This window comes from Dermacentor albipictus, chromosome 10 (assembly GCF_038994185.2).
Source record: "Dermacentor albipictus isolate Rhodes 1998 colony chromosome 10, USDA_Dalb.pri_finalv2, whole genome shotgun sequence".
NCBI lineage: Eukaryota > Metazoa > Arthropoda > Arachnida > Ixodida > Ixodidae > Dermacentor > Dermacentor albipictus.
Genome location: NC_091830.1, coordinates 14,429,970 through 14,448,975, shown reverse-complemented (window position 1 = coordinate 14,448,975; position 19,006 = coordinate 14,429,970). Strand labels below are relative to the sequence as shown.

The 19,006-nt window shown below is 45.3% G+C and overlaps 1 long non-coding RNA gene across 1 annotated transcript in view; it reads right to left on the bottom strand.

The window, feature by feature from the left end:
- The window catches only part of LOC135915803 (uncharacterized), a 6,602-nt gene extending 613 nt beyond the window's left edge, over positions 1-5,989 (bottom strand). Inside the window, exons 1-3 of the long non-coding RNA XR_010568754.2 lie at positions 5,515-5,989; positions 4,768-4,836; positions 3,862-3,951 (exon numbers count right to left, since the gene is read on the bottom strand). This is a non-coding gene — a long non-coding RNA (uncharacterized lncRNA). The remainder of the gene's footprint in view (positions 1-3,861; positions 3,952-4,767; positions 4,837-5,514) is intronic.
- Positions 5,990-19,006: the final 13,017 nt, after the last annotated feature.

The following is a 19,006-nucleotide window of genomic DNA, read 5'->3' as shown; positions in this document are numbered from 1 at the left end:
GCGACAACTTTTATATAGCATATTTAAAATCGCGAGTCACTTTACAATGTCTAGCTTGGTCAAGAATGACTGGACTCCCATCGCATAAACTCATATTCTCATATTTAATAGTTTATTGTGCCCATCGCATATCTCCATTTCTTTATTAGAATATTGAATAAACAAAGGTTGTAATCATTATTTATGTTTAGCCGACAAAAAATCAACAAAACATTGTTGATCAGCAGTAGGGACGAAATACATTCCTTAACCTGCTCAATATAGTACAATTTTATCGACACTTATGTATTGCACTTTACCGCGTGGGGACACCACAATCACTGCTATACCAAAAACGAAAATAAATGTAACATTGACCTTCGGACTGAAAAATGACAGATGTTGGTTGCATACGTCATTGATTTGCAAAAGCGCTTATTGCATTAATAAACAGCGCTAGCAATATAGTTGTACTGTCATCTGCCAAAAAATGTGCACCGAAACCACGCTCCTTGTTAAACATAATTAACCAGCCGCTGCCATAGGGCATGCGACTGCCGAAAGCAACATTTTACTATCGCCGTCTGTTTAGGAACGCTGTATTAGCGTAGGAACATGTTAAAACAGAATAAAGCGATGTACACTTGATATCCCAGGATGACAAGTGCGCTTTAGCAGGGTCAGTAATTGCTGATATAATTGCTGAATAAGCAGAATACGATGTTAAAAGACGATTTCATCTCACTGACAACGCGAAGAGCCTGGCGCATTGCTATACAGCCTGTATTAGGTATGCATTTCATTTTACAATTAAAAACTCAACCTCTTGTTACTCAACAAGCTCTACACCTTGGCGCCAACGAGTCCTTGCGTTAAATCAGCAAAACCCGGCACTGCCCTTGATTAAATAATAACAACACAATAAAGGTCAGCACCAAGAACATTTCTGAGCAGAAGTTCCGGAAAATATGCACCAGCTTTTTAATTGCAATGGAGGAAGGTAATTCAAGACAAGACAGCTATTTCGTGTCTCGGTTAAATATAAAATGCCTTCTAGGAACCTTGCACACCTCATGTATGCATACCTCAGGTTTCAAACATATGTTCACTTACCGTAGTTACTCAAATGTAGGCTGAAACCTTTCGTTAAACGAAAATGCACAAAAGTCGGGAGTCTATCTTAGATTCGAAGATTTGGTTTGGCCACAACTGCCAGCCACCACCGACTACTGTAAGATTGGTGCCATGAGGTGGAAAAAGAAGCTGCCGATATTATAAGAACAAATGCAGAAGAGAGAATTTCCACTGAGAAAACTCCGCATTGCCTATATTAACGCGATAGCGTTAAGGAGCTCGTGTCGCAGAAAAGCCGGTGTCGTCGGCGTCGGTGTCGGTGTCGGCGTCAGCGTTTTGCGGCGTTGACCGTGAGCGATAAATCACGGCAGGCACTCCATAAATAAAAAGCAACTTCAAAGATGGGCTGGGTGGGAATCGAACCAGGGTCTCCGGAGTGTGAGGCGGAGACGCTACCACTCAGCCACGATTTCGATGCTTCCAAAAGGTACAAACGCGCCTCTAGTGAATGCGGTGTTGCCTTCGAAACGAGCCGTGGAAAGTTATACTGTGGTGTATATCGGTAATTATGAACATGTAACTTACAGAAGTCGCAATTACACGAGTAGCGATGTGCGTTTCGCTGCATTTCTTCTGCGCTTTCCGCACACGGAGAGCCATCTTGCGGCAAACACAGAAGACCCCCTCCTCTCCATGTACGGCGCTGCCCCGACAGATGGCGCGCCACGCGCGCATTGGAGCTGTCGCGGCTCGGACCAGCGCCTCCTCTATAGAGGAGGCGCTGCTCGGACTCTCTCCCCTGACAACGCTTCGCCTGGCTCCCTCTGTATTTTCTATATGCAGTAACATCATATAACATATGGGAGGGAGAGAGCAAAAGAATGAACTTTTTTTCTGAACAAGCGCAGTCTGCGGCCTCGGTGGTAGGCCTTGATGCGATCTCGACCGCTTCCGGTGGGTCTTCACCGGAGGAATCAGGAAACGACGACGAAGCCGGGCATAGTGATGATGAAAAACACAGTATTAAAGATTGCATTCATTGGTACATGGATGTCATTCTCACCTTAGTATCGAGCGGTTCTTATTAACGCGTGGGCCAGCACGGCCTTGAATCACCACTGCCCATCCTGCCGTCTTCACCGTCTTCCTCTGGAGCCTGTCTTTCTCTTTCCCTCATCCTTGGTGTCAGCTCTGGAAAAAGCATAACGTCCCCTTGAGCTCCGCTTTCTTCTTCTATGCTTTTGTGTCAGCTCGGATAAAAGCGGAGATTGTCTTTCCCTTTTTTCCCATCCTTGGTGCCAGCTCGGGTAACTACATGACGTTACCTTGACCTCCGTTTTCTTCTTCTATCCTTTTGTGTACGCTCGGATAAAAGCGGAGCCTGTCTTTTCCTTTTGCCCGTGCTTGGTGTCAGCTCGGGTGAAAGCATAACGTCGTGTTGAGCTTCGATTTCTGCTTCTGTCCTTTTGTGTCAGCTCTCGTGGAGGAGGAGGTGGCGTAGATTCGGAGAAGAGGGTGATTATATTGACGTGGGAAAGCCCGTTTGAATGTTTCTCACTCTTGACAGGTTCATTATAAAAGCCTCGTTATACCAGGAAGCGGCAAGCCATAGCCATCTGCCGTGCCCGTTCGATCAGGCTGCGCTGCGTCTTCTGGTGTTGGCCTCCCACTGCCCTTCGGTTAGTGTTTGGGAGTCTACGGTGCCATATTTTTTTACACAGCCCCATACCATTGGACGTAGATTATCTGGGACATCAAGTATTCGCAGTTAGATGTATGAACGTTCAGTAGGTGAGGTTTGATGCAATAGGATACCATGGATGTAGCCGTTGGTTGTCAATTTCCGGAGGTTTACTGCCTCTTTTATAGTTCGGCTGGGGTGACGTGGCGGTTAAGTTCTTCTGTGTAGCTTGTAGTGCTGTACAATATCGATGTGTTTTGTTGGGACTTCATCAGCCCTCCATGGCGCGTCCTATGAGAAAGCTGTGTAAACGTGAGTTCTGAAGGAGGTGTCGGTTGCCTCATTCCCCAGCAGAGACTCGGGCTTTGGAGTCCAAGCAGTTTAAGTATCTGGTAAGTGGTTCTTTGCCATTTCTGTGAGAATTTGTAGGGCTTGCCATGAGATGATCCCTTTCTGAAAATTGCGGCAGGCTGCTTGCTGTCAATGAGTAAGTCAAAAGTGGGTTCCTACAGTGGTTCCTATATGGGATCCTATATGTTCTAAATTGGATTATTGGATTTGGCCGTTATGTGACCGATGTGTTTGTTTTTTCAGTAAGGAATGGCCGCAATAACGGACATCATACGGAGGAACGAAGTCACAAATGTTTCAGGTGTCACTCGAAAAAACTCTCCAGAAATAGACACTTGGTTGAAAAATCGCTTAAGAGACGCCAGCCTACTTTCAATATATGACGGAAAAGTCTACTTGGCTTAGTCAAGTATTCAACTGGATCTCGGTGACATTGTATGAAACTCAGGCCTATCGCATAATGCGTGCACTCCCAAAGTGCAACGTCATCAGTAGCTTGCATGTTGTTTTCAAATTCGAATGGCGTATTCGTGCACATGACATCGTACGACATCTTTCTTTTTTTCTGACTTTCCAAATATCGGGCGTTGGCCTATAATTGTGAACGGCTTAGATTCGGAGAAACACCGTAGGCTGTTTAAATATGTACCAAAATGGGCATAAGAGTTGCTAAGTTATCATTACACGACATAGCCACACACGCAGCCCACGTTTACAACAGGTGGTCCAGCAACAAATACGAATTCCTGTGAAAAGAAGCACGAAATTTCGCTTACCGAAACAACCAATGGCAGATTTAACGAAAAGAAGCCAGCTCCAGACACAGCCATCTCGTTAGGCTTTATGGTATCTCGTAGATAGCTTATCTGTAACAACGAAACAATGACCATGGTCAAGGTAATTCACTCATTCGTTTACAATTAGCAGAAAGCCTTTGGTTGGAGCCAATAGGATTTCGCTATTCAAAGATATGTCATACAGACGCATGCTTTCATTAGACAACTCTTAGGCCAATCTCAAAGAAATTTGTGGATTTTAAGAGAAATATTTATATTCTCTACACAAGCAGAGCCTAAGGCCTCAGCTTCTCACAAGAAGTTTCTGAAATAGGGAAGTAGGAAAACGCATAAAGAAGACGCTGAAGTAGGCTAACTCTGCACCAATGATAGAGACGGCAGTTCTGAAAACTCCGTCTGGTAGAGCACTTGAAACGGAAAATTGCAACATAGAAGTTTAGAACTTGGACGTGAATAGTTACAACTCTTATAATTGTTTTATAAATGTCCTGCTCGTAAATTCATGCTTTTTATCCGAATGACGTAAAACACATTAATATTTCCCGCTTTAGGTGCATCTGAATGCGCCCAGTTTACGGGATTGTGACATATTTTGTTACTGCGGAGTAGATTTGTAAGCGGCATACCAATGTATCTTTTATTTCGCCATTCGGGAAAAGAAATCCTCAAGGATCAATTGGCTAAACAAAAAACCTAGCAGCCCCCATAAGTAGATCAATTTTGCATTTTAAATTTAGGTGTCACAAACCTCACCAAAATTAGCTGCCATTCATTTGCATTTATATAAGAGCTCCTGATATAAAGCTTCCCCTTAACTACGCACCAAAAAAAAAACACATTTTTTTAAAGCATGGATACTTAGAACAACGACAACAAACTACGCACCTGAGCAAAATATGCCCCGTTTTCCTGGCCGGTTGGAGCGCTCTGAAGAGTTTGTCGCATGCTTCGCAACTGCAAAGGACAGTAAGTCAACATGGTTTGCGTTGCGAAGACTTAGGCCTAAGTAACGTGTTACCAAAGAATGATGAAGCCTTTGATTGGAATGAAATCAGCCCGTAAATGTGACGGCTACGTAAAGTTATAGAAAGCCCCTAAGAATGCACCATTTCAACAGAATTACTACAGCGAGTAACATTCGTAATAAGACGTCGTTCGATCGAAAGAGAAATTTATTTTGAGTTGCCCAGTGTTCACATAAATAGATGCCTAACCGCCGGGTTTATTTTAATATATTGTAAATGTTTGTAGCAAATACAATATGTTGCCGGCTTCTCCATGATGCTAAATTTTCGAATGAGCGAATGATGATGAGTGGTAAAATAAACTTTCCAGCGATTTAGAGGCATGCTGACGATTACGGTGCGCCATGGTGCCACAAGTGCTGCCAAGTTATCCCGTATGCACGTACGCTGGCACACACACTCACAGAAACACACACGCACACACGCACACACACACACATGCACACACACACGCACGCACGCGCGCACACACACACACACGTACACACGCACGCACACACGCACACGCACAATGATATGCAAGTTCGCTCCGCTTCACACAACTCAAATTCACAAGCACAAATGTGAAAAGGTGTAAAAAAACTTATGTTATCGCCCTTGTACTCACTTCGTTGACCATTTCTTGACTCAATCCGGCAATGTCCAGAATGTCCAAGACCAACAAAGCACTATAGAGTACGCCCATTATAGACTGAAGCGTTGAAAGCCCCTCTACGAAAGCCGAATATGTGCAGATGCAGGCAAATAAGAGGGCGGCTCCACCGGAGACCATAATGGACCACCGCCAAATGCCGTTCAGCTGCGTCTTGAGCAGCGCGATAGCACAAAGGTTCATCCTAACCTCTTCGACTTTCATAGCTCGGTCGACGAAAACCAAGCTGCCGCCGCCGTCGATCATGCAGCGAACAACCTCGTGCTGCTGCCGAATGTACAACAGCAGCACTTCTAGGCACGGTCTTAGAACAATGAAGTCAACCATTTGGTACACGTAGAAGATGAAGTTACCGGTGACGCAGGATACCTTCAGAACCACGCCTTGGGCACCACTATACTCGAGATAGTCGATGAATTCGCAAACGAGGTAGTTGCTAATGCACAAATTTCCGATAAATGTGAGGCAATGCATAAGTCGTATGAAATAGCAGCTTTTGGTTTGCCGGCAGCACTCTGGTGGCACAAAATTTACCGAGATTTCGTACCTCGCCGATTGTTTGAAGAAATCGAAGAGGTGGCGCGACTTGAGGGCAATGCAGAGAAGGTTCAGCAGAACTTTTAAACTGACGACAGTGAAAACAAGAATGTAGAGCCACCTGGTGAAAACCTGAACGCCAATAAAGAACGTTAGGGTCATCTCATAAAAAAATACCACATTAAGCAATATGAATAGAAAAAAGGAGACGAAGGCGTAAAATAGGTGGGAGGCTTTCCATATCATGCTCGTCGGATGTCGTTCTGTTGCTAGAAGTCGCCGGAAAATAACAAGTCCAGAAACTAAGCAGACCCAGCAATATGGTTTGAAGTGTCGTGTCATGAAGCAAGTCATGGTGCTGTCATACGATCGGTCATATAATGACAACACAAAAACTTAGTCGGAACGTCGCAGGAGAGCATTAGATCGTGTTCGCCGTCACGACTACAGCTACCAGGACATCTGCAATGGAAAAGAAACAAGGAAAATTCGTTGTGCCCAAATATTCGAGAAGTGTGCATTATGTAAGCTTTGTGCACTTTAAATAAAGGGGCACTAAATACGGCAGCATGCAATCTATCAGTGCAGTTTATTAAAACGCCACTAAGCAGCCGCTCATAATGTGTCTATATTAGCAAAGAAAAATTTGTAGTTTTACTCATTTGGGAGGGAAGAAGTGATTCACACGAGAAATAACAAGGAACTTGTTCTTTGATCTTCTGGTTATATAGAGCACAGAGAACGACCACGAAAAGAAGGAGAATGCGACACACAAGGCACAGGCTGAAATTTCAGCATAGTACGTACCTTGGTGCCAGAGCTCTCCACCTCGCTCTGTAGATGTCCTGCCGGAAACGAAAGGATATACGATGTTCAACAACGAGTTCAGTTTCTTGAGAAGCGCACACCTGCGTTTATAGTGAATGAAGGTTCTCTCGATACAGTACAGCGACGAGCCTTACTGGAACCAATCGCTCCGGTGACACTGTCCTTACTAAAGGATCGCTGTGGGCTTAAGGTTGTAAACGGACACGAGCGAATCCCACTTACACGGGTGATGTTCACGTTCTACACCTGCACCCTGATCGAAATATTGTGCACGTATTCATAGAGTGGTACGTGTCGTGGTCTGAGTGAGGCGAATGAGTGCAGCATGAGTGATGCGCTACGAGTGCAGCAGCTGCTTCTTTAATAATACATGCTATGATCGGCGCAGCGCGTCGAGGTCAATGTCACCACTAATGATCTTAGCGCCAATAACGACCTTGCCGACAGGGTCATTAAGGTCGTCGCGGGCAGCCATCAACGCCAGTGAAGGCAATCGATCGCGCTCGTTTCCTACGGTGTATCGTGATCGAAGCCTTTTCACGTCTCCAGCTGATTACGCTGGTCACTTTATGCATTCCGTGGTTTCGAATTCTGGTTTTTACAAGGTTTCATTCACAATTTGATTCTTTGAGAATGAGTCGATTAGGAAAAGTTATGAACTGACAGGGATGAAACTGCAAAAGAAATAACAAATAGGACGTAGCTTAGATAGCAAAACAGCGCTGTACATCATTAAGCACCCAGAATTCCTCTCCTGGGATAGTATAAGTTATGACGTGGAATTAGGGTAGTCTTTATGAGCCGCATAGCACGATACTATATATATATATATATATATATATATATATATATATATATATATATATATATATATATATATATATATATATATGTATATATACACCTTCGAAAAGAGGAATGTCGGGAAGGGCAAGCTGCATTGGCATACTTCTGGCGGGGGTTACAACCCTCAACACTTCTTCCCCCCGTCTGCTGTTGGAGCAGCGCTGGCTCAGTCTGTCAAATACACTGCGCCTTGTCTTTCGTGGTCTTTGATTCCCCACATCATGCCCCAACACGCCCTAAATGTTACATAACTACATCGGCAGTGATTAATGAAAACAGCCGTCACCGAGAAGAGACCACGAAGTTTTACGGCTGCCATAATGTGCACCCTTAAATGTTAAGCGGCGAACAATAAATAACCATTCCCCAAACTCAAGGGTTACGAGGGTTCAATGCAAAGACAGTGTAGGTGAAGTTATTTTAGAAACTAGCTGATAAAACCTGAACTTGGTAAGCATATCACTAAGGCTTGATATTTGTCGCCTTTGCATTGAGGTATATTTCGTTTCGCTTCCTGGATCGTCCAGGATTGGTGATGTCATTCCGTACACCAATGCGCAGCACCTGTGGTACTTCTGTGGCACTTCTGGCATGAATGTCAAAACGAGACTCGTTGACACGTGCAAGTTCATTCCCTTTTTGACGATTATCGGCAAATGGAGAGTTATTACTTTTATCGCTCTTTCATTGGATAGACACTCTCGCTGTATGTGATTATCGCATACGTGTTATGTCACCAATTATTGGCAGCTAAAGAGGCTCGAACCGTGTGTCTATACTGCAAGCAAACCGCGAATGCTGGTTTACATTTCCTTATAAACGTGAACACCATCAATATTTCTTGAACTTTGGATGCATGCCTAAATATATAGCCTAGTAGCGCAGGGTCCCTATCTCGCTTGAACCGAGAGCCTTGTCACTGTTGCTGGTATCCGGGCGGAATCGTAGTTCCAGGCCAAATAAAACAGGTACCTTTAATATTCCTCACTTGCCAACCCATCTGTGTACGAGCACCCGAGACTTAGCCGTGTGACAATAGCGTACAGTATTCACAAATATTGACGAAATTGCTCGGGGTGGTTGGCTTCGTTATTTGCAAGGCTATCACAATTATACAGTCCACTCTAAAAACAGAGTTCCGGGCACTCTCTTTGAGGGGGTATCTGCTTGTCCCATATTTCACTCTCATTTCGAGAGTAGATCAACCCTCTTTGAGAGTAGGTCAACTCCCCCCGACAGAGTCTTGTTACTCCAACGCAAGGGAGTGCTAGTACTCTTCCGCAGAGTGCTAATACTCTCCCCACAGGAAGTGCTAGTACTCCTCCGCAGAGTGCTAATACTCTCCCCAAAGGGTAATAGTACTCCTCCAGACCGAGTGCTTCTACTGCCCCAAACCGAGTACTTCTACTCCTCCAAGCCGTGTGTTTCTACTCCCCCAGAGTGCTTGTACTCCTTCAGAACAGAGTGCTAGTACCCTTCCCAATATTGTGATAGTACAATGTAGATCCATAGTCACGTTTGAAGGGATTCGCAATGCTTACATGTGGGGAATATTTCATTCCTTCATAAGCAGCTCCTGCACTTATGCTTGGTGAATGGGATGTAATCACTAGTCGCCGAGTTACTCAAATGAAAGATTTTCTCTCTTGAAAGGTCCAAATCGTTATTGATCAGTCACAAGACAAACTGAATAATAAATTGAGAAACATATTGACAAACACATAAAATCAGATTACAGTGATGCCCATGACTTTAGAACATATCTTGTAATAAAACATAGGTATATTCTGTGAATTTGCATCAGTATTACAGCGTAAAAATGATTCAACTTTTATTGGCTCCTTGTTTTCAAAATACGAATAGAAAGTTAAACATAGAACAAACGTGTGCAAACTCACAAGATATTGACATTATGATCGAAGAGAAATATGCGCCACATTACTGGCCAGAAAACGCATTTCTGGCACAAAACGCCTGCACTTATATGGCAGAGGTTACTAGTTGAGCTGCTAAGCATGGGCTTGGTAAGATAGATAAATTGTACAAGAAGCTTCTTTTGTGTGCGATATTCTAAGACAGCAGCTCATTTGATAACGTCCTGTACAGCGTATGGATGTTCCTGACCGAAAGTACAGTGCATTTAGAAATGTGTTGTATATTCTCAAGTGAGGCTGCAGGTCTAGCTAGCTTTGCTTATATTTCACATAGTTATTCATGTATGGGCTGCACCCCATTGTTTCTAAGTGTGTCTTGTCGTGGTTCTGCAGCAATATCCTGCCCGGTCTCAGACTGGTACAGAGCCATATTATATTGCTTATTTGGTTGGCCTCCTCACGAAAATAGTTTCCTGGTGCTGTTGAGATTCATCCGTTACACCTTCTCACAAATAAATAAAATTAAATTTACAATATTATCTAGCGTGTAGCACATCACTTTAAAACTGCAAGGAGCATTGGCATTAAAATCTTGCGCATCAAATTTCCTGTCATATACCAGGTAGCACAAAAGAGATACATAACGTTTTTATGTCGTTCATCCGAGACTAAAGAAACGGTTTAAAAAAGAGACGAGAAAGACAACTTCGTTGGTAAAACGTCGTATATGCCTGCTAATGTCCGGCCTAATTACTTTTTTCAGACGATCTAGAACAGCTCTTTAAAACGTATTCGAAAAAGGTGGTCTTCATATAGGGTAGGGAAACACACAAATAATCTCTCTGCCAAGGCTCTTCATATATGATTTCTAAACGCTTTTAAGATGTTATCGAAAGGATGGCCTATGAGTTGTCTTAAAAGGTTTACGATAATCTAAACCTCGTTTCCTCAGCTTCCAAATGAGTCGAAGCGTCGGTGTCTAGTGCTACTAAGCTTCTGGCGCAGTGCCAAGCACTGTTGCCTATAGCGGCCGATTCATCCTGGACCAAGTCACCTGAAAAGGCACATGTCCACGAAAATGAATTCGCAATGCCGCTTTTGGTATGCTGCAGCGATCTTTATATGAAAATGGGAATGACATCCGGCTAAGAAATTGAAGCGTCTTGACAATCGGTCAGACCAGGATTTTTGTGCCAAGAGCACATGAAACGAGCATATCACAAACGAACCCTTTATTGCAAAAATAGTAGTTATGCAAGGATTGTGCAAAACATATGAGAAATGCAAGGTAAATCGAATTAAAAGCACATCAATAATCACTAAAGCTGCAAGAAAAATTTCTTAATGAACTAAAAATTGATCAACAACGGCTAGAACATGCACAAATGAAATTCGTTAAGTATGGATACAATGACGAACAGCAAGAATTCGAAGTGGGCTAAAGTTTCTTATTTTGCACTGTAAAGAGCACGTACTATCATATGAACAGACTAGAGCTATTTAGAAATTGATATCACAGTGACTTTAAGAAGCACAATGAAAATGCGAGATTTAATCTCATGGTATCTGCCTACAAGTTATGTTACCAATAATGCAGGAGCTTGAAAACAACACAAAAAGGAGTGACGACACATAAGATCAAGAATCAATCCTGTGATAAAAACCAAATGGGAGCATGTTAAGCTTGAAAATATTGCCTGTACGGTACATCAAATATACTAATGGTGAAAGAATTAAAAGAACAATAAAACTAAAAAAACAATCTCGTGAATGGTCATAAACAATACTCAAATAAAGAAATCTGTGTAACAAGTGAGCAGCACTGTAATGCAGAGTACCATGTGACTGAGTAACGCTATACATAACGAAAATAATCATAGTACTCTAGTACCCGAGAAATGAATGTGTAAGCCTTATTATTACAAAATTGTATTAACCTGGAAAATTCCCGGCCGTGGCGGCCGCATTTGTATGGTGGCTAAATGCGAAAACACTAATGTACTTAGATTTAGGTGCACGTTAAAGAACCCCAGGTGGTCAAATTTTCCGGAGTCCCCCTCTACGGCATGCCTCATAATGAGATAGAGGTTTTGACACGTGGAACCCCGTAATTGAATGTTTTGAACCTGCAAATTAACTGAAATGCACGGGAACCTGCGCTTCTGTAACCAAGGGAGCAATGGTCGTAATAAATACGAAGTTCTTTATATAAACAGCATTGAACAAAAGACACATATGTACCACTCTCGCGAAAACAGGCATAGGGTCGCAATGAATCATTTGCAAACACATGAATGCATTACTACACCTTTCACACATGTCCATTCTTCTAAAGTAAATTAAAAAAATTGGCTCGCCATCCCGGTCCTTCGAAAGCGGATGTCCATCGAAGCTGTTTAATTCTACCGCTACAACTGCAGTGGGGGTGTGCAGTGCTTTACTGCTTTAGAGTGATGGTAATTTTGACCGCACGCCGCCGCCCGTAGCGGTGCTGCAACAACACTGAAATCAGGTCCTAGGCCGGTCATTCCATATACGCAAGGCTAGGGCCGTCACTTCCCACATCCCTATCGGGAAACGGATGCGGGGAGTGCTACGTGTTTCGCATTTTTACCAGGCGCACCTTATCAATTGGGTCGCTCGGATGCTTTTTTGGCGCTTGCTCTTTACTAGTTCACCCTGAATTTTACATTCAAAAATATTTGGCACGGAGCCCAGGTGCAGTTCCATTGATGAACAGCTTGAGAGACCACCACTTTGTACTCTACACTTCCGCTGGCAATGGCACTGCCGTACATGCTGTTACTTGAAATGTCTTCAATGTAGACACACTTGCTGCCCTGTACAGGATGCCCAGATATTTGCACTGGTGCTCCATTTCGCCGAAGTGGACGCGACATTTTGCACTACGCTGGTAGTTGAAATGTTTTGAATGCAGATGCAGTAGCTTCACCAGGACGACTTGCCCACATACCATCTCTGACACATGCTTGCGCTCACTCTTCACTTCGTAGCGCTGAACTTTAAGTGTTCCCACTCCGTGTACTTGTCAGATAAGTGGGCAGGCCTCACACTAAAATTTTTGCAGCTTCTAAGGGAACATGTAGCAGCATACTTAAGGGCAAACTAAAGCAAAACAATAAATCCGCTTAGACTGATAAAGCATTGTCTGAGAACCCTGAAGGCAGTCATTTCAAAATAATAGTTTGAATATTAGATGAGAAAATGAATGTCAAAGTATCAGTATTTGAATTTCCCGCCGAAATCCCGATGCTGTTATGTCAGTGTGACGTCAGGTATTCCAAAGTACATTGTCGTATTTGGGCCGCGTTGGCTCAGTAAAGGTTCCCCAAACTTGCCGTATTTATTGTTTGGTTCTTTTAGAACACAACACAGTCAATCTGTGCTGTTAAATAAGTAAATAAGTCATGAAAGACGCTACCAAAATCCATGACGTCACAGCGACCTCGTGCGGGAACTTCAAGGAGGCATCGCCACCTGTATTTCGCTTTAGCGGGGTTTGTTGCTTACCAAGCGTCTTATAGTGGTAAGATTGGTGTTTTGGTGTTGTAGAAGGGTAATTTAATGATGCTGAAGAAATAATTTTTCGCTTTAGTGTCCCTTTAAGCTATAATGTGAAAGATATGCTAAATTTATGACTTATGAAAGTGGCATGAGCACAAAATATGCAACTACAACACTGTATCCAGATCATAAAAATGAACATAACCAATGCTAACTATAAAAATACATTGCGGAAATTCTTTTGAACAAGCTGTTCAACGAAATGGGCACATAATACGTACATTCCACATTAAGTATGGTAAGCATTTTAACTATGTAATGACACTGTAAATTAAGTTCACTCGCCCTTCCTGTGCTAGCAATCAGATTGGTTGCATTGATTAAACGATTTGGAGGACGTTCTTAAAAGCTGATGAGGAAAGATGCCCCGATGTATATCCACGTATTCTCCCGCCCTTTTACCAGACACTGTGTTGATGCCAGTTGTTTTTATGTCACCTGTCATCTGGTTACTACCATTCAAGACACCACGCTGAGTCACCAGGTGTTAGTCCGACATTGCTGCATTTATTGGCACACTGTCGCCTTGTAATCGCATTTTCAACTAAGACCTCCAGGTAGGGACAAATATATGCAATTAATCACGCACAAATCCATTCCGCAATACCAGGCTAACATTTCTGTGCAAATAGCCCATATTGCCGCAGACAGCTCTCCACACGCCAGTTACAAGCACTCTCGGGAGGCACCCTTCCAAGCGCCTCATCGCTAAACCGCCTAGGCATTACTCATGGCATCACCATTAGAAGAGCGCACAGGGCAGCGCCCGAGTCCCTCCGTCCAATGAGAAGTCACGGCGTCATTCCTGGTCTTCGGGGCGCATGAAAGTGTATTCGGTGTGGAGACGCGGTTCACTGTTGATAGGCTCCTGTTAACTCTGCTTGCAAATCGCGTGAAAGTGCTTTAGGCTTGAGTTTCCGTGCACGAGTTCGCCCACAATAAGCCAGCTTGTTTAGTGTGCTTCGTTGAAGAGTGCTACATTTCTGGAGGTGCGGGGTATGGTTTTGATTCCCCAGTTCGTAAGAGAGTGGAGCACCGACCCTCAGCGACTGGAATCCAGAGAACTGACTCCAGTACACCAGCGCACAAGCCGCTGCCTCCGAGGAGACCCGCCCGAGTTCGGACTGCCTCTTGCTGCAGCAGAGCAGGCAACATTTACCAGCGACGGTGCAATCATGACCAGCCCGGTGGCATCGTCTCCGCTCATCCTGCACCCACCACGCACACTCGAGTCCCTGCACGGCGATACATTCGAAGATGTGGAAGACTGGTGAGAACACTTCGAGCGAGCCGCAGATTTCAACGGCTGGGACAAGGCAAGGAAGCTTCGCAACGTGTAATTCGCGTTAGAAGAGTCAGCGCGGACATGTCACGTGAATCATGAAGCGGCGCTATCTTCATGGGAAGAATTTCTGAGACAGTTGCTTGCCACTATTAGATTCGTCGGACGATCCTACGGCTGTCAAGCAGATGTAGGAGTCGTCGGACTACCTCGCCGCTGCCACCATTTGAAGGAGTCGAAGGTCGTAGATATGAATTCGGTGAACAGGATTTATTTACAGATTAACATATTTTAAGACAAGACATACATCGGCAGTCTAGCGCGACTCCCATATGGAGCCCGCAAGATTAACATTCAGCAAACAGCATTCGAGCACACAGCTCACTACTACATTTTGAGCATAACAACGAGCACTCAGCTCCCAATGACGAACACGACACGAGCATGCTCTAGCAGCCGGCAAACGCTGCTTATAAGCTCTCCGCTTGACGTCATCGTTCGGCGTGGACGGAGCACGAGTGGTCGGGAATGTTCGTCCAATCATTGTAAACTTGCCACCGCCCCGCAGTATGGCCCACACACACTAATGCACACAAGTTCGAGCCCACACACAAAGGCTCCGGAGTCGACGTCAGAGGGCTTTGTAGAACTCTCGGTACAGCATAGCTCGTGGTGTCGTCGACCGAGGGCTTCGTAGAACTGTGCTCCGTCCCGGGTGGCGCGGCGGCGTACCGCATTCCAGAGCTGACCGCGCGCCACGTTCTCGGAAGGCGCCTCGTCTGTGGGGCTTGGAACACGTGCAGCGGGCTGAAAGCTGGCACGTTGCCACCCCGTACGGCCATTCCTAACAGCTCCTCCATGGCCCGGAAAATCTCGCCTGGCCAGTGCTGGCAACCGCTGGGCAGGAAGAGAATAGCTGGCGAACAAGATGACGGCTTTGCTCTCTGCAACCCCTGCGTACTTGGAATGCCTTCAACCATCTCACAACAACTGGCACAGAAGAGTCGACCCGGCAACACAATACCGCTCAGCGTTCAAACGCCCGGAATTAGCTGCTAACCCACCAGGCCTCCTATCACAATTTCCATGCAAGTCACTCAACTGCAAATCCCAAATTTTGCCCCAAAATTTCGTGCCACCAAAGCGAGCGTTCACGTTCCTCCTCAGTTCGACCAAACCCGACCGTCGCGCTGCAGAAGAGTAAAGGTTTACGCAGAATTAAACCGAAGGCTTTCAAACACCAATACCCAAACATAACTTAAGCAGCTTAACTTCACGAACATCCTATTCTTACCCTGTCGCAGTGGTGTACTTATTTCATGTACTGCTGCCACTGAACCGTCTGGCCAACTCCACAGGTACATCATCACAAACGCGCTAAGTTTGAGGTCCCTATTCCGAACACGTGCTTGCATCATGCAAAGTTTTCATCACGCTGACTCACATTTGTTCCTTTAATCCACACAGGACACGTTCCTTAAACAAACAACCAAACTTGCGTAACTTACGCAACACAGAGGAACCTTTTAACAAATGTGTCTTTTACTAACTAGCTCTTCGCACGCGTATTATAGAAGTCAGAATACGGCTGCCCTCGACACACATGAGCAACCCAGTCAAAAACCTTCTGCTTCCTTCCATCCGCACAGGACACGCGCTAATGTACCTAAGAGCTCTTCTCAGTGCAAATCACGCACTTACTGAAAATCTACGCGCTTAACCTTAAAATTCAAAAATCACTTAAAAAGAAAGAAGGTTAAATAATACACACGCGCGTTACGATAGGCCTCTCAACGATAACTTTGACGTTCAGGTTACTCACGTACACACAAGAAAAGAAAGCCTATATACTTATTAATGAACATCTCGCGAGACTACATGTTTACTTAAAACGCATCTTTCAAATCTCGGAGCTTTCTCAAACGAAAACACAAAAAAGCTCAAACCTTACACATTGAAAGAAATCCTAGTCTCAATTGGCGAAAACTTTCCGATGCTCAAAAAAGAAACCAAACACTTCATTTCTACGGAAGCGCTCTTGGCCTCCCTTTCCAAACGTTTTCGACTGACTCATACTTTCAGTCGGATTCGAGGTGGTCGCGGTTTACAAGCTACTCTGGCTGCGGAGGAACAACAAAAGGGCTGACTCACTATCAGCTCCCCTAAGACGTTACAGTCTCCTGCCAATTTGCAACCCCGCGCCCCGCTTTCAGCATGACCTCGACTGACCGCGTCGCTACTCCCCACCTGGTCTTGTCTTGCCACGTTGCGCTTCTTTGTACTGCACGCTGAGCTTCCAAGAGAACGACGGAACGACGAGGAATTTGACTGCCCCGTGCCCTTTGTCCGCGTTCGTGCAGAACAAGCTTCTCGGTCCCCCTTTGACCGGTGGCTCGAGCTTGTTCGATGCGTCAACATCGTCCGTGACGACCGCACCTGTCTTTTCTCCGCGCCCTGCCCTTCTGGGTCTCTCGCCGTCTTTGGCGGCGCTGCAATAGTCACCGCATTCCGATCTTTTCGGCGCTTCTTTCTGCGGCGCTTTCTCTTTGACTTCTCTTTCATGCTATCATCTCGCGCCTCGTGCTGGCCGTTACACATCTCGTCGGCCCAGATCGGTCTCCTACCCGCACAGTCTGATTGATTTTCATTTAAATCAACATTCTCTCTGCCTCGACTGGCGGACAGCTCAACCGACTCTGGCACAATGCAGCAGGCTTTACTCGAGTCAGACAACTCTTGCGAACTGCCCTCTATTACATTGCCCAGCTCACGCTGTGCATCGACACACAGTCCGTCGGTCTCGATCGCTGTCTCACGCGCACAGTCCGAATGATTCCTAATTAAATTATCCCTCTCTAGGCTACCTAGACTGGCGGAGAGCCGCACCGATCCCTGAACAATGCAGTTGTTCTCTCGTGAACTACGGAGCTCGCATCCCGAGAACTACTCTCATCTGCACCGTCCAGCTGGCACATTACTTCTGCACGCAGATCTGACTCGACATGAGTGCTCGCGTCCGTCAAGTCAACAGTACCCGGTACCTCGCTAACGACCGCGATACCACGAGATGCGAAGCACACACGCGGTAACTGTGCCAATTTGTTCGCAGCTGGCCCAGCTGTCTCTACAGTCCTCTGTTGGCACAGCACCTCCTCGCTCTTACTCTGGCCTTTAACGGCCTCTGCTGCCACTAAGGCATCGTTAACTGCTACCACTTCGAGTTCACTTATGAACGTGTTGCTATTCTCACAGGTACTACTACTCTCGGCTTTCGACTGAAATCTGCTGTCGACATCCTGCCACTTTCGCTGCGGCCAGTCTACAGATTTTTCAAGCAACTGTTGACTTTGTTCGATTAACTGCTCGAAACCTTCAATCTTTTTGTTCAATGCCTCAATGTACTGCCTTGTTACTTCTGTTAGGCCTTCTTCCTGTGAAATGCTTTTCAGTTCCTGCCTAGCTTTTTCCTGTTCTTGCTTAAATTCTTCCTGCTCTTGCCTAATTGCTTCCTGTTCCCGTTTTTTGTTTAGAATTCGGTTACCCATTTGTTCTATGAATTTTGAATCATTGTTACTTTCTAGAATTGCCTTACGAATTTCTGCTTCCGTCAAGTCCTCCTCTACGTTTACCTCGATCTCCTCACACAACCACAACAGGTCAGCTCTCGTCAAACACATTAGGACCATGGTCGCTAAATTAAGCTTTGGCTCTGCTGTCACACAATACTTGCTGTGATACCCACGCAAAACAAAATACAAGTAAAAGATCCCAGCGAATCAAATCCAAAAACATATTGAAATTGAAGCCTGGTAAATCTTACAGCCAAAACCAAACGCTTACCCACTGAAGCAGCACCATATCACCAGTCCTTCCCCGCCGTATCTAGTCAGTTGCAAGAGGTGGTCGCCAAAGTCGCCTCCAACCTAATCAGGATGCCGGTCGGTCACCATGCGCCAACGTCCGTCAGCTGCCGTTGCTGTCTCCGAGTCGTAGGCCGATTTACGAGCCGTAGGTCGATCTCACCGCTGCCAACCAGATATTGGATCTGGAGTCGGGCTTGCAGGACGATGAGAGAAACTTGGGACCACAGGACTAGGCGAGCAGGATTTAATGGCATATCTTACATTTAAAACATGAGGTACATTGGCAGTCTAGCGCGACCCCCGTATGGAGCCCGCAATACTAACATACAGCAAACAGTTTACGAGCACACAGCTCACTACTACATTTCGAGCATGACAACGAGCACTCAGCTCCCGACTACGAGCACGACACGAGCACACTCTAGCGGCCGGCAAACGCTGCTTATAAGCTCTCCGCTTGACGTCATCGTTCGGCGTGGACGGAGTCCGAGTGGTCGGAAACGTTCGTCCAATCATTGTAAACTTGCCGCCGCCCCGCAGTACGGCCCACACACACCAAGACACACAAGTTCGAGCGCACACACACAAAGGCTCCGGAGCCGACGTCAGAGGGCTTTGTAGAACTCTCGGTG